The 13,728-nt window shown below is 41.4% G+C and overlaps 1 long non-coding RNA gene across 2 annotated transcripts; it reads left to right on the forward strand.

Annotated features, from left to right (window-relative positions):
• The first annotated feature begins 1,454 nt into the window (after window positions 1–1,454).
• Window positions 1,455–13,634, forward strand: LOC110493777. 2 transcript variants are annotated; one of them, XR_002469191.2, is made up of 3 exons: window positions 1,455–1,610; window positions 9,105–9,252; window positions 12,991–13,634. It is a non-coding gene; the product is annotated as an uncharacterized LOC110493777 (long non-coding RNA). The 2 variants fall into 2 exon arrangements; XR_005036965.1 differs by lacking the exon at window positions 1,455–1,610 and adding an exon at window positions 2,771–3,102.
• The last annotated feature ends 94 nt before the right edge of the window (window positions 13,635–13,728 follow it).

Below are 13,728 nucleotides of genomic sequence, written 5' to 3' on the forward strand. Positions count from 1 at the left end.
CATTACAGTCCTGCTCCTCCCACTCCTGCCTGGGGTGAGGACACATTTCCTGTATCTCATTAAGTATTGGCTGAAGCCACAGCTCCATCTAGAGAGCACTATGTAGCCACTACAATTAAAGCTGCTTCTATTACAAAATGCACAAGGTGTACTTTTTATTTTTTTATTTCACCTTTATTTAACCAGGTAGGCTAGTTGAGAACAAGTTCTCATTTGCAACTGCGACTTGGCCAAGATAAAGCATAGCAGTATGAGCAGACAACACAGAGTTACACATGGAGTAAACAATTAACAAGTCAATAACACAGTAGAAAACAAAGGGGGGAGTCTATATACAATGTGTGCAAAAGGCATGAGGTAGGCGAATAATTACAATTTTGCAGATTAACACTGGAGTGATAAATGATCAGATGGTCATGTACAGGTAGAGATATTGGTGTGCAAAAGAGCAGAAAAATAAATAAATAAAAACAGTATGGGGATGAGGTAGGTGAAAATGGGTGGGCTATTTACCAATAGACTATGTACAGCTGCAGCGATCGGTTAGCTGCTCAGATAGCTGATGTTTGAAATTGGTGAGGGAGATAAAAGTATCCAACTTCAGCGATTTTTGCAATTCGTTCCAGTCACAGGCAGCAGAGTACTGGAACGAAAGGCGGCCAAATTAGGTGTTGGCTTTAGGGATGATCAGTGAGATACACCTGCTGGAGCGCGTGCTACGGATGGGTGTTGCCATCGTGACCAGTGAGCTGAGATAAGGCGGAGCTTTACCTAGCATGGACTTGTATATGACCTGGAGCCAGTGGGTCTGGCGACGAATATACAAGTCGCAGTGGTGGGTGGTATAAGGTGCTTTAGTGACAAAACGGATGGCACTGTGATAGACTGCATCCAGTTTGCTGAGTAGAGTGTTGGAAGCCATTTTGTAGATGACATCGCCGAAGTCGAGGATCGGTAGGATAGTCAGTGTACTAACCACAGGTTTCATAGCTGATAGTGAGTGTATGATTGGAAAAGGATACATTTCTGAGCATGGTGGGTTCTAAATATGCTGGGTCTGTTTAAGTTGTGTCGCTTTTGAGCCAGTAGAGCACATTTTAGTCAAATATTTCCCCCGGGTAAAAGACTGTAGTGTGAGTGCAAAGCACAGCATAATAAAAGGTAATGGAAATTAATAGGCAGATATTCTTCCACCAGAAAAGCAAAGACTGGGATGTAAGTGAACTTAAGTTAGTTGGATCATCTATGTGCCCACTTCTTGTGGGGACATGACAGTTTGGCTGACCTCTTTCTACATTGTCCAATGGTTGTGTTTTTTATATTGGTCAAGTGCCGGATGTCATGGCAACGGGGCAAGTCGACCCCCTGATTGGCTGGCTGGCCAGGATCATCCGTTGCGGTTTGCAGTGAGAATTGCTGAGTGGACCCTCCTTTTTAAACCCCCCTCCCTGCCTCCCCCGTGGACTTCATGGCCTCCTATTATTTAGCCGATTTGTTTTTGCATCCTGGTTGAACCTTCTAGTGTGAAAGAAAAAAAAACAATCAGGATCATATATGTGCCTTTGCAGGGACGCGGGGGGCATAACCTAACAAATGTGTGGGGTCAATTGGTAAGGACTGCTTTCCGTTTGTTATTCCTCCAGAGGTAGGAACTTTAGGCGAGTACTGTAAGTTGTGTGCCGAAAGAAGAGTTGAAGTTGACTGTGTGGCTTTAAAGAGGGGTAGCTTGGGTGTGGATATACTAATGGCAGCAATTGGAGTTCCTCACCTCCATTTATAATACTTGAACTCTTAACTATTGCTCAGGAGTAAGAACCTCTCAACTCCTGATGTATTTAAGGCAAGTGCTAATAACTTGTAAGAAAGTAATTGTGGTATCTTGGTAGTTTTCATGCCAAACACAGACTACTACGGTATGTTCTACTTTGAAAAGTTATTCTCAATGAATATTTTAGAGCTAGAACTATATTTTAACTCTTATCAGTGTTTGTAATCTTTAGCTACCAATGAGGAACATTTGTAATGCTATTGAAGAACACTTGCTAAGAGTGACAGTGTATGCCTGGTTGGTCATTAGGCAAATGCTTTAAGATTTGCACAGACACTAAGAGTGAGCTCCTCTTGCTAGTTGCTACAGGACAGACAGGAGAGAATGATGTCTGTTATCTTGCTTAACTGACTCAGGGGACTGGTCAGTAACAAAATGGCAAGATTTCAGCTCTCAGGTTGGGGGCTGGAATTGTAAACTGCATAATAGCAATCTCCTCACTCTCGCAAGTTGAGAGGGTGCACTATCAGAGCAGAAAAGGACAACATGGATGTATAATGTGGAAATACAAGGGTGTGGAAATATCCATTATCAACAAGGAATGTTCTAATGGAAGATTATTATTTTTTAGCACTTGGTGAAATGTTTCGGATTTCCGACACTATGAGCAAGGACTATGACATTTATTGAACAACTACTTGAAAACGACCAGACACTTACTTTAACCTAGATGTCATCAAGAGGTCAAGCACAATTCAGAGGGTTCACAACTAGGCTTCAATCAAACATGATATCTGAAGAGGCTCCTAAAGCTTTAGAACATTGATTAAGGTACAAAATTAAACAACTCATTTTGAATTGAAGACATCCCACTCCTAACCTTGTACCACTTGAGAGGACAGAGAAAAGGGGAAATCTATCCTGACCTCTTTCCATAAAGCTAATGAAAAGTGGCAATGGTGAGGGGGAAGAGGGAGCGGGGATGGATGCACTGAACAAACAACGTTGCCCTCGGTACATTTAACACCAAGCCCACAGAGGAACAACAATGGCTTCAGCAAGGCCATACCACATCTAAACATTGCTAGATTTCTCTCTGGCCAGTTTAGCCGCGCACGACCAGCAAAAGTCAGACAATTGAAGGTTTTATATTTTCCATCGTGCTCAGCAGTCAGAACTCGGTGGGGCTGCGAGGGGTCAGACATATGTAAGGGCTAAAAAGCACACCCGTGGTGCAGACTGCTCACACGTCTGCCGCTGTGCAATAGCAAAGCATGTGAGCTCGGTGTAAGAAGGTAGCTATGGTGCTTCGGTGAGGACTGTTACTGGTTGAGGTACTGTTCTGGTTTCTTTTTCAGGTTTACTTTATGGAAGCCTGCCACAAGTGAGTGCAATTTAGATGCCATTTGATTAGGTGTGATTCAAAGCCATTTCTGTTAGTGTAATCCATTGTCCCGGCCTAGTTGTCGTTCGAGATATCCTCATGCAACAGAGTGTGCGACAAAGTGGATGAAGTTTATTCAGTAGTTTGACGCCATATAGGTTAGGGTGGAAATTGCCGCCATACATTTTTTAAGATACATGCAGAACGTGCATGTACGGGTCTTTCAGTAGCGTGTGGCTGTGTGCCCTTGTCAGCAACCATAGTAACAAATTGTTTCCTCCAAGTATTCAGGTGTTTAAACTGTGCATGCTTTAAGGATAAGCAAGGTAAGAATATTGCATTAGTCTAAAATTCATATAGAAAAAAGGCTGGTGATATAGGTATCAGAGGAGATGAGATTGATGTGTGCGCATTGGCAGTCCATAACTTTACAGTAAACCCAAGAGTGTTGGTCACATAAAAGATCGAAAGTTCAGGTTGTCAGCCACATTGTTTTTAGCATGTTCTTTGCATATTCACATGCAAAAACAAGTTAATTGGGGGCAACGAAACAAGTACAACACAGAATTGGGCAAGGGACACCCAAACTTTGCAGCCTAGCAAATACCTTGAGGTAATACACACACACACACACACACACACACAGAAGTCGGAAGTTTACATACACCTTAGCCAAATACATTTCAACTCAGTTTCACAATTACTGACATTTCATCCTAGTAAAAATTCCCAGTCTTAGGTCAGTTAGGATCACCACTTTATTTTAATTTTCAGCATTTATTTCTTTCATCACATTCCCAGTGGGTCAGAAGTTTACATACACTCAATTTGTATTTGGTAGCATTGCCTTTAAATTGCTAGTAGCCTTCCACAAGCTTCCCACAATAAGTTGGGTGAATTTTGGCCCATTCCTCCTGACAGAGCTGCTGTAACTGAGTCAGGTTTGTAGGCCTCCTTGCTTGCACACGCTTTTTCAGTTCTGCCCACAACTTTTCTACAGGATTTGATGTCAGGGCTTTGTGATGGCCACTCCAATGCCTCGACTTTTTTGTCCTTAAGCCATTTTGCCACATCTTTGGAAGTATTCTTGGGGTCATTGTCCAATTGGAACACCCATTTGCGACCAAGCTTTAATTTCCTGACTGATGTCTTGAGATGTTGCTTCAATATATCCACATAATATTCCTCCTCATGATGCCATCTATTTTGTGAAGTGCACCAGTCCCTCCTGCAGCAAAGCACCCCCACAACATGATGCTGCCACCCTCGTGCTTCACGGTTGGCATGGTGTTCTTCGGCTTGCAAGCATCCCCCTTTTTCCTCCAAACATAACAATGGTCCTTATGGCCAAACAGTTCTATTTTTGTTTCATCTCGCCAGAGGACATTTCTCCAAAAAGTACGATCTTTGTTCCCATGTACAATTGCAAACCTTGGTCTGGCTTTTTTATGGCGGTTTTGGAGCAGTAGCTTCTTCCTTGCTGGGCGGCCTTTCAGGTTATGTCGATATAGGACTTGTTTTACTGTGGATATATATACTTTTGTACCTGCTTCCTCCTGCATCTTCACAAGGTCCTTTGCTGTTGTTCTGGGATTGATTTGCACTTTTCAAACCGAAGTACGTCCATCTCTAGGAGACACAACAAGTCTCCTTTCTAACCCACTGGAATTGTGATACAGTGAATTATAAGTGAAATAATCTGTCTGTAAACAATAGTTGGAAAAATTACTTGTGTCATGCACAAACTAGATGTCCTAACTGACTTCACAAAACTTTAGTTTGTTAACAAGAAATGTGTGGAGTGGTTGAAAACGAGTTTTAATGACTACAACCTGAGTGTGTGTGTGTAATTTTTTATTTATATATATATATATATATATATATATATATATATATATATATATATATATATATATATATATATATATATATATATATATATATATATATATATATATATATATATATATATATATATATATATACAGTGCCTTGCGAAAGTATTCGGCCCCCTTGAACTTTGCGACCTTTTGCCACATTTCAGGCTTCAAACATAAAGATATAAAACTGTATTTTTTTTATGAAGAATCAACAACAAGTGGGACACAATCATGAAGTGGAACGACATTTATTGGATATTTCAAACTTTTTTAACAAATCAAAAACTGAAAAATTGGGCGTGCAAAATTATTCAGCCCCTTTACTTTCAGTGCAGCAAACTCTCTCCAGAAGTTCAGTGAGGATCTCTGAATGATCCAATGTTGACCTAAATGACTGATGATGATAAATACAATCCACCTGTGTGTAATCAAGTCTCCGTATAAATGCACCTGCACTGTGATAGTCTCAGAGGTCCGTTAAAAGCACAGAGAGCATCATGAAGAACAAGGAACACTCCAGGCAGGTCCGAGATACTGTTGTGAAGAAGTTTAAAGCCGGATTTGGATACAAAAAGATTTCCCAAGCTTTAAACATCCCAAGGAGCACTGTGCAAGCGATAATATTGAAATTGAAGGAGTATCAGACCACTGCAAATCTACCAAGACCTGGCCGTCCCTCTAAACTTTCAGCTCATACAAGGAGAAGACTGATCAGAGATGCAGCCAAGAGGCCCATGATCACTCTGGATGAACTGCAGAGATCTACAGCTGAGGTGGGAGACTCTGTCCATAGGACAACAATCAGTCGTATATTGCACAAATCTGGCCTTTATGGAAGAGTGGCAAGAAGAAAGCCATTTCTTAAAGATATCCATAAAAAGTGTCGTTTAAAGTTTGCCACAAGCCACCTGGGAGACACACCAAACATGTGGAAGAAGGTGCTCTGGTCAGATGAAACCAAAATTGAACTTTTTGGCAACAATGCAAAACGTTATGTTTGGCGTAAAAGCAACACAGCTGAACACACCATCCCCACTGTCAAACATGGTGGTGGCAGCATCATGGTTTGGGCCTGCTTTTCTTCAGCAGGGACAGGGAAGATGGTTAAAATTGATGGGAAGATGGATGGAGCCAAATACAGGACCATTCTGGAAGAAAACCTGATGGAGTCTGCAAAAGACCTGAGACTGGGACGGAGATTTGTCTTCCAACAAGACAATGATCCAAAACATAAAGCAAAATCTACAATGGAATGGTTCAAAAATAAACCAGGTGTTAGAATGGCCAAGTCAAAGTCCAGACCTGAATCCATTCGAGAATCTGTGGAAAGAACTGAAAACTGCTGTTCACAAATGCTCTCCATCCAACCTCACTGAGCTCGAGCTGTTTTGCAAGGAGGAATGGGAAAACATTTCAGTCTCTCGATGTGCAAAACTGATAGAGACATACCCCAAGCGACTTACAGCTGTAATCGCAGCAAAAGGTGGAGCTACAAAGTATTAACTTAAGGGGGCTGAATAATTTTGCACGCCCAATTTTTCAGTTTTTGTTTTGTTAAAAAAGTTTGAAATATCCAATAAATGTCGTTCCACTTCATGATTGTGTCCCACTTGTTGTTGATTCTTCACAAAAAAATACAGTTTTATATCTTTATGTTTGAAGCCTGAAATGTGGCAAAAGGTCGCAAAGTTCAAGGGGGCCGAATACTTTCGCAAGGCACTGTGTGTGTGTGTGTGTGTATATATATATATATATATATACATATATATATAAAAATTAAAAAAATTACACACACACACTCAGGTTGTAGTCATATATATACATACATACATACATACACATACACACATATATATACATACACACTGCTCAAAAAAATAAAGGGAACACTAAAATAACACATCGTAGATCTGAATGAATGAAACATTCTTATGAAATACTTTTTTCTTTACATAGTTGAATGTGCTGACAACAAAATCACAAAAATTATCAATGGAAATCAAATTTATCAACCCATGGAGGTCTGGATTTAGAGTCGCACTCAAAATTTAAGTGGAAAACCACACTACAGGCTGATCCAACTTTGATGTAATGTCCTTAAAACAAGTCAAAATGAGGCTCAGTAGTGTGTGTGGCCTCCACGTACCTGTATGACCTCCCTACAACGCCTGGGCATGCTCCTGATGAGGTGGCGGATGGTCTCCCCTGGGATCTCCTCCCAGACCTGGACTAAAGCATCCGCCAACTCCTGGACAGTCTGTGGTGCAACGTGGCGTTGGTGGATGGAGCGAGACATGATGTCCCATATGTGCTCAATTGGATTCAGGTCTGGGGAATGGGCGGGCCAGTCCATAGCATCAATGCCTTCCTCTTGCAGGAACTGCTGACACACTCCAGCCACAGGAGGTCTAGCATTGTCTTGCATTAGGAGGAACCCAGGGCCAACCGCACCAGCATATGGTCTCACAAGGGGTCTGAGGATCTCATCTCGGTACCTAATGGCAGTCAGGCTACCTCTGGCGAGCACATGGAGGGCTGTGTGGCCCCCCAAAGAAATGCCACCCCACACCATGACTGACCCACCGCCAAGCCGGTCATGCTGGAGGATGTTGCAGGCAGCAGAACATTCTCCATGGCGTCTCCAGACTGGCACGTCTGTCACATGTGCTCAGTGTGAACCTGCTTTCATCTGTGAAGAGCACAGGGCGCCAATGGCGAATTTGCCAATCTTGGTGTTCTCTGGCAAATGCCAAACGTCCTGTACGATGTTGGGCTGTAAGCACAACCCCCACCTGTCGACGTCGGGCCCTCATACCACCCTCATGGAGTCTGTTTCTGTTTCTGTTTTCGTTTGAGCAGACACATGCACATTTGTGGCCTGCTGGAGGTCATTTTGCAGGGCTCTGGCAGTGCTCCTCCTTGCACAAAGGCGGAGGTAGCGGTCCTGCTGCTGGGTTGTTGCCCTCCTACGGCCTCCTCCTCCTGATGTACTGGCCTGTCTCCTGGTAGCGCCTCCATGCTCTGGACACTACGCTGACAGACACAGCAAACCTTCTTGCCACAGCTCGCATTGATGTACCATCCTGGATGAGCTGCACTACCTGAGCCACTTGTGTGGGTTGTAGACTCCGTCTCATGCTACCACTAGAGTGAAAGCACCGCCAGCATTCAAAATTGACCAAAACATCAGCCAGGAAGCATAGGAACTGAGAAGTGGTCTGTGGTCCCCACCTGCAGAACCCCTCCTTTATTGGGGGTGTCTTGCTAATTGCCTATAATTTCCACCTGTTGTCTATTCCATTTGCACAACAGCATGTGAAATTTATTGTCAATCAGTGTTGCTTCCTAAGTGGACAGTTTGATTTCACAGAAGTGTGATTGACTTGGAGTTACATTGTGTTGTTTAAGTGTTCCCTTTATTTTTTCGAGCAGTGTAGTTAAATCACACTAACATTATACTTAGCTTGAGATCAAATCTTGATCAAATTGCAAGTTAGCTGCTTGCTGTATAGTCTCACCTGAAGGGCTTCAGGTAATTGACAAAGTGGTGTTACTTATCCTCAACATTAGTACGTTTTCAGGACAGCAATATGATTATGTGAAAGGAGATCCAATAATGGTCATTTCAAATCCATTAACTGGCAGCAGGGCCTTTACTCGGGATGAACAATTAAGTAAATATCGTATTTGATTGCCAAATTGGGTCCAAGTTATTATTGACGTCTGTACTTATGAATGATTGCGTATTTCATCTGTGCAATTATCTTGGTCAATACTGCCTAAAAGAAAGAAAACAAGTATTTCACCTCCAAGCCTCATGCCTAAAAGTATTGACCATCTCGTTCCATGTTAAATGTGGAACCAGTAACAGACACAAGCTTCCAAGGGAAATTACATGCATGACTGTATGAGATTATTTTTCCTCGCCTTCATATATAATTACTAAAACAATGGACAACCTCTTGTGCAGATAGTCAGTAACAGTCAAGTTAGCAGTCATATAAAATGTACACCGTGCTTATATAAATGGTGCTGTATAAACTAGTGGATTAAGCTGTTACCATTCCCCCAGGTTTCCCAAGGGGACGCTACTGAGAAGCTGGCTCACCAAGTCCCGGCCCAGACTGCTGTTGCTCATCGCGGGGTTGAAAAGGCCTCAGGTGACCCTAATGCGGAGGAAAAGGATGAAGCGCACAAAAGTAGCAAAGGCCACGTAAGCGGTAAATATGGCTAGTGTTGCATGTAAGAATAAACTCCCTCCCCTCAAAACGGATGATTCTTAAATAGCTATACCCATCACAAGAGATACCCAACCCCAACAGTTGAGATTGAGGAACAGTTATTGGTCTAAGGAAATGAGTGTGTGTTGTGTGTGGTCTTCCAATACTTAATAGAAACAGTACATTCTAATCATAAATGAATAATGCTACTGTAAAGGGATAAACAGTAACACTTTGTTTAAAGCCGACAGTGAAAATTCTTTATAACTTATCAGCATGTAGGGAGCCTTTGAGATGTCGTATTATAAGGCTTGCAATATGTCTAATCCAATCTTCAAGTGACAAAACGTAGTCAGGATCATTACTAGATTATATAAGACATAAGGAGGCCAAAACATGCTTCTGAGAAGTTTTGCATAATGTGTTATACCTGTTGATGTAAAGTGTAACTGGATAAAATATTAACTGTACACTAAAGTTGATGGTTAATATTCGGCTTAATAATTAGAGTTCTGTGATACCTACCTGTCGGGTTTCAAAAGCCAGTCAAGAAAAGAGGAAGAACTCAAGAGCAATTGTGCACAGCACACGTTCCTGTCCTCAAAATCCAGTAGAATGACTACCCAGCAGAGGTTCCAATCTTACCCCAACGACAGACCACAGTTTACTGTAATTAACTAATATGCCAAACGGCACTCCACATGACCATAGGCTATGTTCAGAATGGGGAACTACTTGCTAAATACATGATCATGCAACATTGTACATCCGGTAGTGAATATGGGCAGGTATTCTGGGCGGGATTGCAAATGCTAATGTTAATCCAACACCTAGAGGTCCCAAACTCTTGACAAGAATATTGTCATTTTACTGTAGAGTTATCTCGAGTTAGTACCTTGCTAATAGGCTAGCTTGGGCTACAGCTAGCTTCCCATTCTCATGACCATTTGATTTCAAACATCAGAATACTATCATTAAGGAGAAGTGTTGGCTGCTAAATATGTCAATCAGATCTGAGACAAATAGGGGCATATCTTTGGTGTTAGCCACAACTCCTTCCTCTAGTAATGCCTTCTGGGATAGAAATAAACACTCCTGTGACAGTGTACAGTGATCTCATACAATAAATAGCCACTTTGATTTAGCCATAACATGAAAACAATTGGTTTTACTCCATTGTACTGCATTCAGTTTTCCACTCGTTTGATGTGTCCCATCAGTGGCAAGTTTTACAACATACAATGGGAATAGACCGATTCATGGCTAAATCTAAACATTGTTACAGTGTCATATCTACATTTGAGCCCCGGTTGCCATAAACATTTTTACTTAACTTTGTAAGCGCTTACTTCTATTGGAGAAACTCCATAGATCCCCATATTCATCTTGTACTCCTGATGTGTGCCCTCTGCTGCTAGAGTCTCTGGTACTGCACTCATCTGTGCGACCTCAGTGGTAGAAAATATATCTAATTTTGAGAGCTGCAATTCTTATATAAAATCAGACATTCCTTGCTGTTATTCAATTTTGGGGCAAATGTTGTATGACATCCTGGTCTGTCAACCATACTTAAACACACATACTTCGTACACTGCAGCTAAACATACTATGTACAGTGCCTTGCGAAAGTATTCGCCCCCCTTGAACTTTGCGACCTTTTGCCACATTTCAGGCTTCAAACATAAAGATATAAAACTGTATTTTTTTGTGAAGAATCAACAACAAGTGGGACACAATCATGAAGTGGAACGACATTTATTGGATATTTCAAACTTTTTTAACAAATCAAAAACTGAAAAATTGGGCGTGCAAAATTATTCAGCCCCCTTAAGTTAATACTTTGTAGCGCCACCTTTTGCTGCGATTACAGCTGTAAGTCGCTTGGGGTATGTCTCTATCAGTTTTGCACATCGAGAGACTGACATTTTCTCCCATTCCTCCTTGCAAAACAGCTCGAGCTCAGTGAGGTTGGATGGAGAGCATTTGTGAACAGCAGTTTTCAGTTCTTTCCACAGATTCTCGAATGGATTCAGGTCTGGACTTTGACTTGGCCATTCTAACACCTGGTTTATTTTTGAACCATTCCATTGTAGATTTTGCTTTATGTTTTGGATCATTGTCTTGTTGGAAGACAAATCTCCGTCCCAGTCTCAGGTCTTTTGCAGACTCCATCAGGTTTTCTTCCAGAATGGTCCTGTATTTGGCTCCATCCATCTTCCCATCAATTTTAACCATCTTCCCTGTCCCTGCTGAAGAAAAGCAGGCCCAAACCATGATGCTGCCACCACCACGTTTGACAGTGGGGATGGTGTGTTCAGCTGTGTTGCTTTTACGCCAAACATAACGTTTTGCATTGTTGCCAAAAAGTTCAATTTTGGTTTCATCTGACCAGAGCACCTTCTTCCACATGTTTGGTGTGTCTCCCAGGTGGCTTGTGGCAAACTTTAAACAACACTTTTTATGGATATCTTTAAGAAATGGCTTTCTTCTTGACTCTCTTCCATAAAGGCCAGATTTGTGCAATATACAACTGATTGTTGTCCTATGGACAGAGTCTCCCACCTCAGCTGTAGATCTCTGCAGTTCATCCAGAGTGATCATGGGCCTCTTGGCTGCATCTCTGATCAGTCTTCTCCTTGTATGAGCTGAAAGTTTAGAGGGACGGCCAGGTCTTGGTAGATTTGCAGTGGTCTGATACTCCTTCCATTTCAATATTATCGCTTGCACAGTGCTCCTTGGGATGTTTAAAGCTTGGGAAATCTTTTTGTATCCAAATCCGGCTTTAAACTTCTTCACAACAGTATCTCGGACCTGCCTGGTGTGTTCCTTGTTCTTCATGATGCTCTCTGCGCTTTTAACGGACCTCTGAGACTATCACAGTGCAGGTGCATTTATACGGAGACTTGATTACACACAGGTGGATTGTATTTATCATCATTTGTCATTTAAGTCAACATTGGATCATTCAGAGATCCTCACTGAACTTCTGGAGAGAGTTTGCTGCACTGAAAGTAAAGGGGCTGAATAATTTTGCACGCCCAATTTTTCAGTTTTTGATTTGTTAAAAAAGTTTGAAATATCCAATAAATGTTGTTCCACTTCATGAGTGTGTCCCACTTGTTGTTGATTCTTCACAAAAAAATACAGTTTTATATCTTTATGTTTGAAGCCTGAAATGTGGCAAAAGGTCGCAAAGTTCAAGGGGGCCGAATACTTTCGCAAGGCACTGTAATTCTGAATACAGCCATAGTCTCTAGGATAGGATAACACTACATGCACTTGCATAGTGAAGATGGGGTGCAGTAGTTAAGTAAATCAATTTGAAGGCTTCAAAAAGGTCAGCACCCCCTCAACCTACATGGTCCGACGTCTGGTTGGCAATAAGATCTAACGTACAGGATCAATCAACATCTTAAGAACTAAATTCCCACCAGCAGCATAAACTCCGATGCTAGTGGCATGCTAATGATCTGGCCCGTTTCCTAGTGGGCATCTTGCCTCTGTAATCATCATTTCCCAGTGGAAGCAGTTAGCATATTTCAACCTGGATCAATTGTATACTTTACAATTGCCTAAGTAACCAAAGTGTGTCCTTTGTTTTTTTCCCATTATCTTGATATATTATCGTTGCCATATCTAAATGAATATTGAACTATACTGTTATAGCAATTAATCAGTTTCATTTGTCAAAATACAAATGATGATCAAATTGAAAAACACATGTTCTTTGTCTTATAGAACCTGTTATCGAATGCCGCATTTCACTTGAGGTCTTGGCAAAGAGGATCTCCCCACCGGAGTTGGATATGAAAGACGAAGACATGGAAGAACTACGTTTCCAATCTTTGTCGAAGCAACGAACTAAAAGCCAAAGCAAACAGAGAGGTTTACCGTCTTTTGTGAAAACAAGGGATCTGCAACAGAGATCTAGACCCCCTGATTAAATCGAGATCTTCTCCTACACACCCATTTGTATATCTCTTCAAATCCAAATGTGTTATGGTTCATTATAGTACAATGAGTGTGACTTGTACATTATTTACATCCAGTGGCATACATTTAGTTTAGCAGAACTATCGCTGTGTTCTTAGGATAGATCTTTTCCAGTCAGAGAATGATTTGTTGTTTAAGCAAAAGCAAAGCAAAATTGTGTTTGAGTGGGTGAATAAGAAAATAGTGCCTCTCCATGGCTAGCAGGTGCAAATATCTAAACCACAGTAGGTACACGCGATTAATGTAACTCTGGGCCAATGAAAGAGTCGCCATTAACAATCTGACCCATCATTTTTCCTTATTTTACAAGACAGAAAATCTGTTTGGCAATTAACATTTTGTTAATTTTTTTACTACATTATCTAATATTGCCTATTGTATTTAGGTGAATGGCAAGCTTTCACAAATCAGGTATCATGAAATAACAAAGCCCTTAAAATATCATGACACTGCAGTGTATTGGCAAGGTTTCAAGTAAAGCAA

This window comes from Oncorhynchus mykiss, chromosome 17, assembly GCF_013265735.2.
Source record: "Oncorhynchus mykiss isolate Arlee chromosome 17, USDA_OmykA_1.1, whole genome shotgun sequence".
In the NCBI taxonomy this organism is placed as follows: Eukaryota; Metazoa; Chordata; class Actinopteri; order Salmoniformes; family Salmonidae; genus Oncorhynchus; species Oncorhynchus mykiss.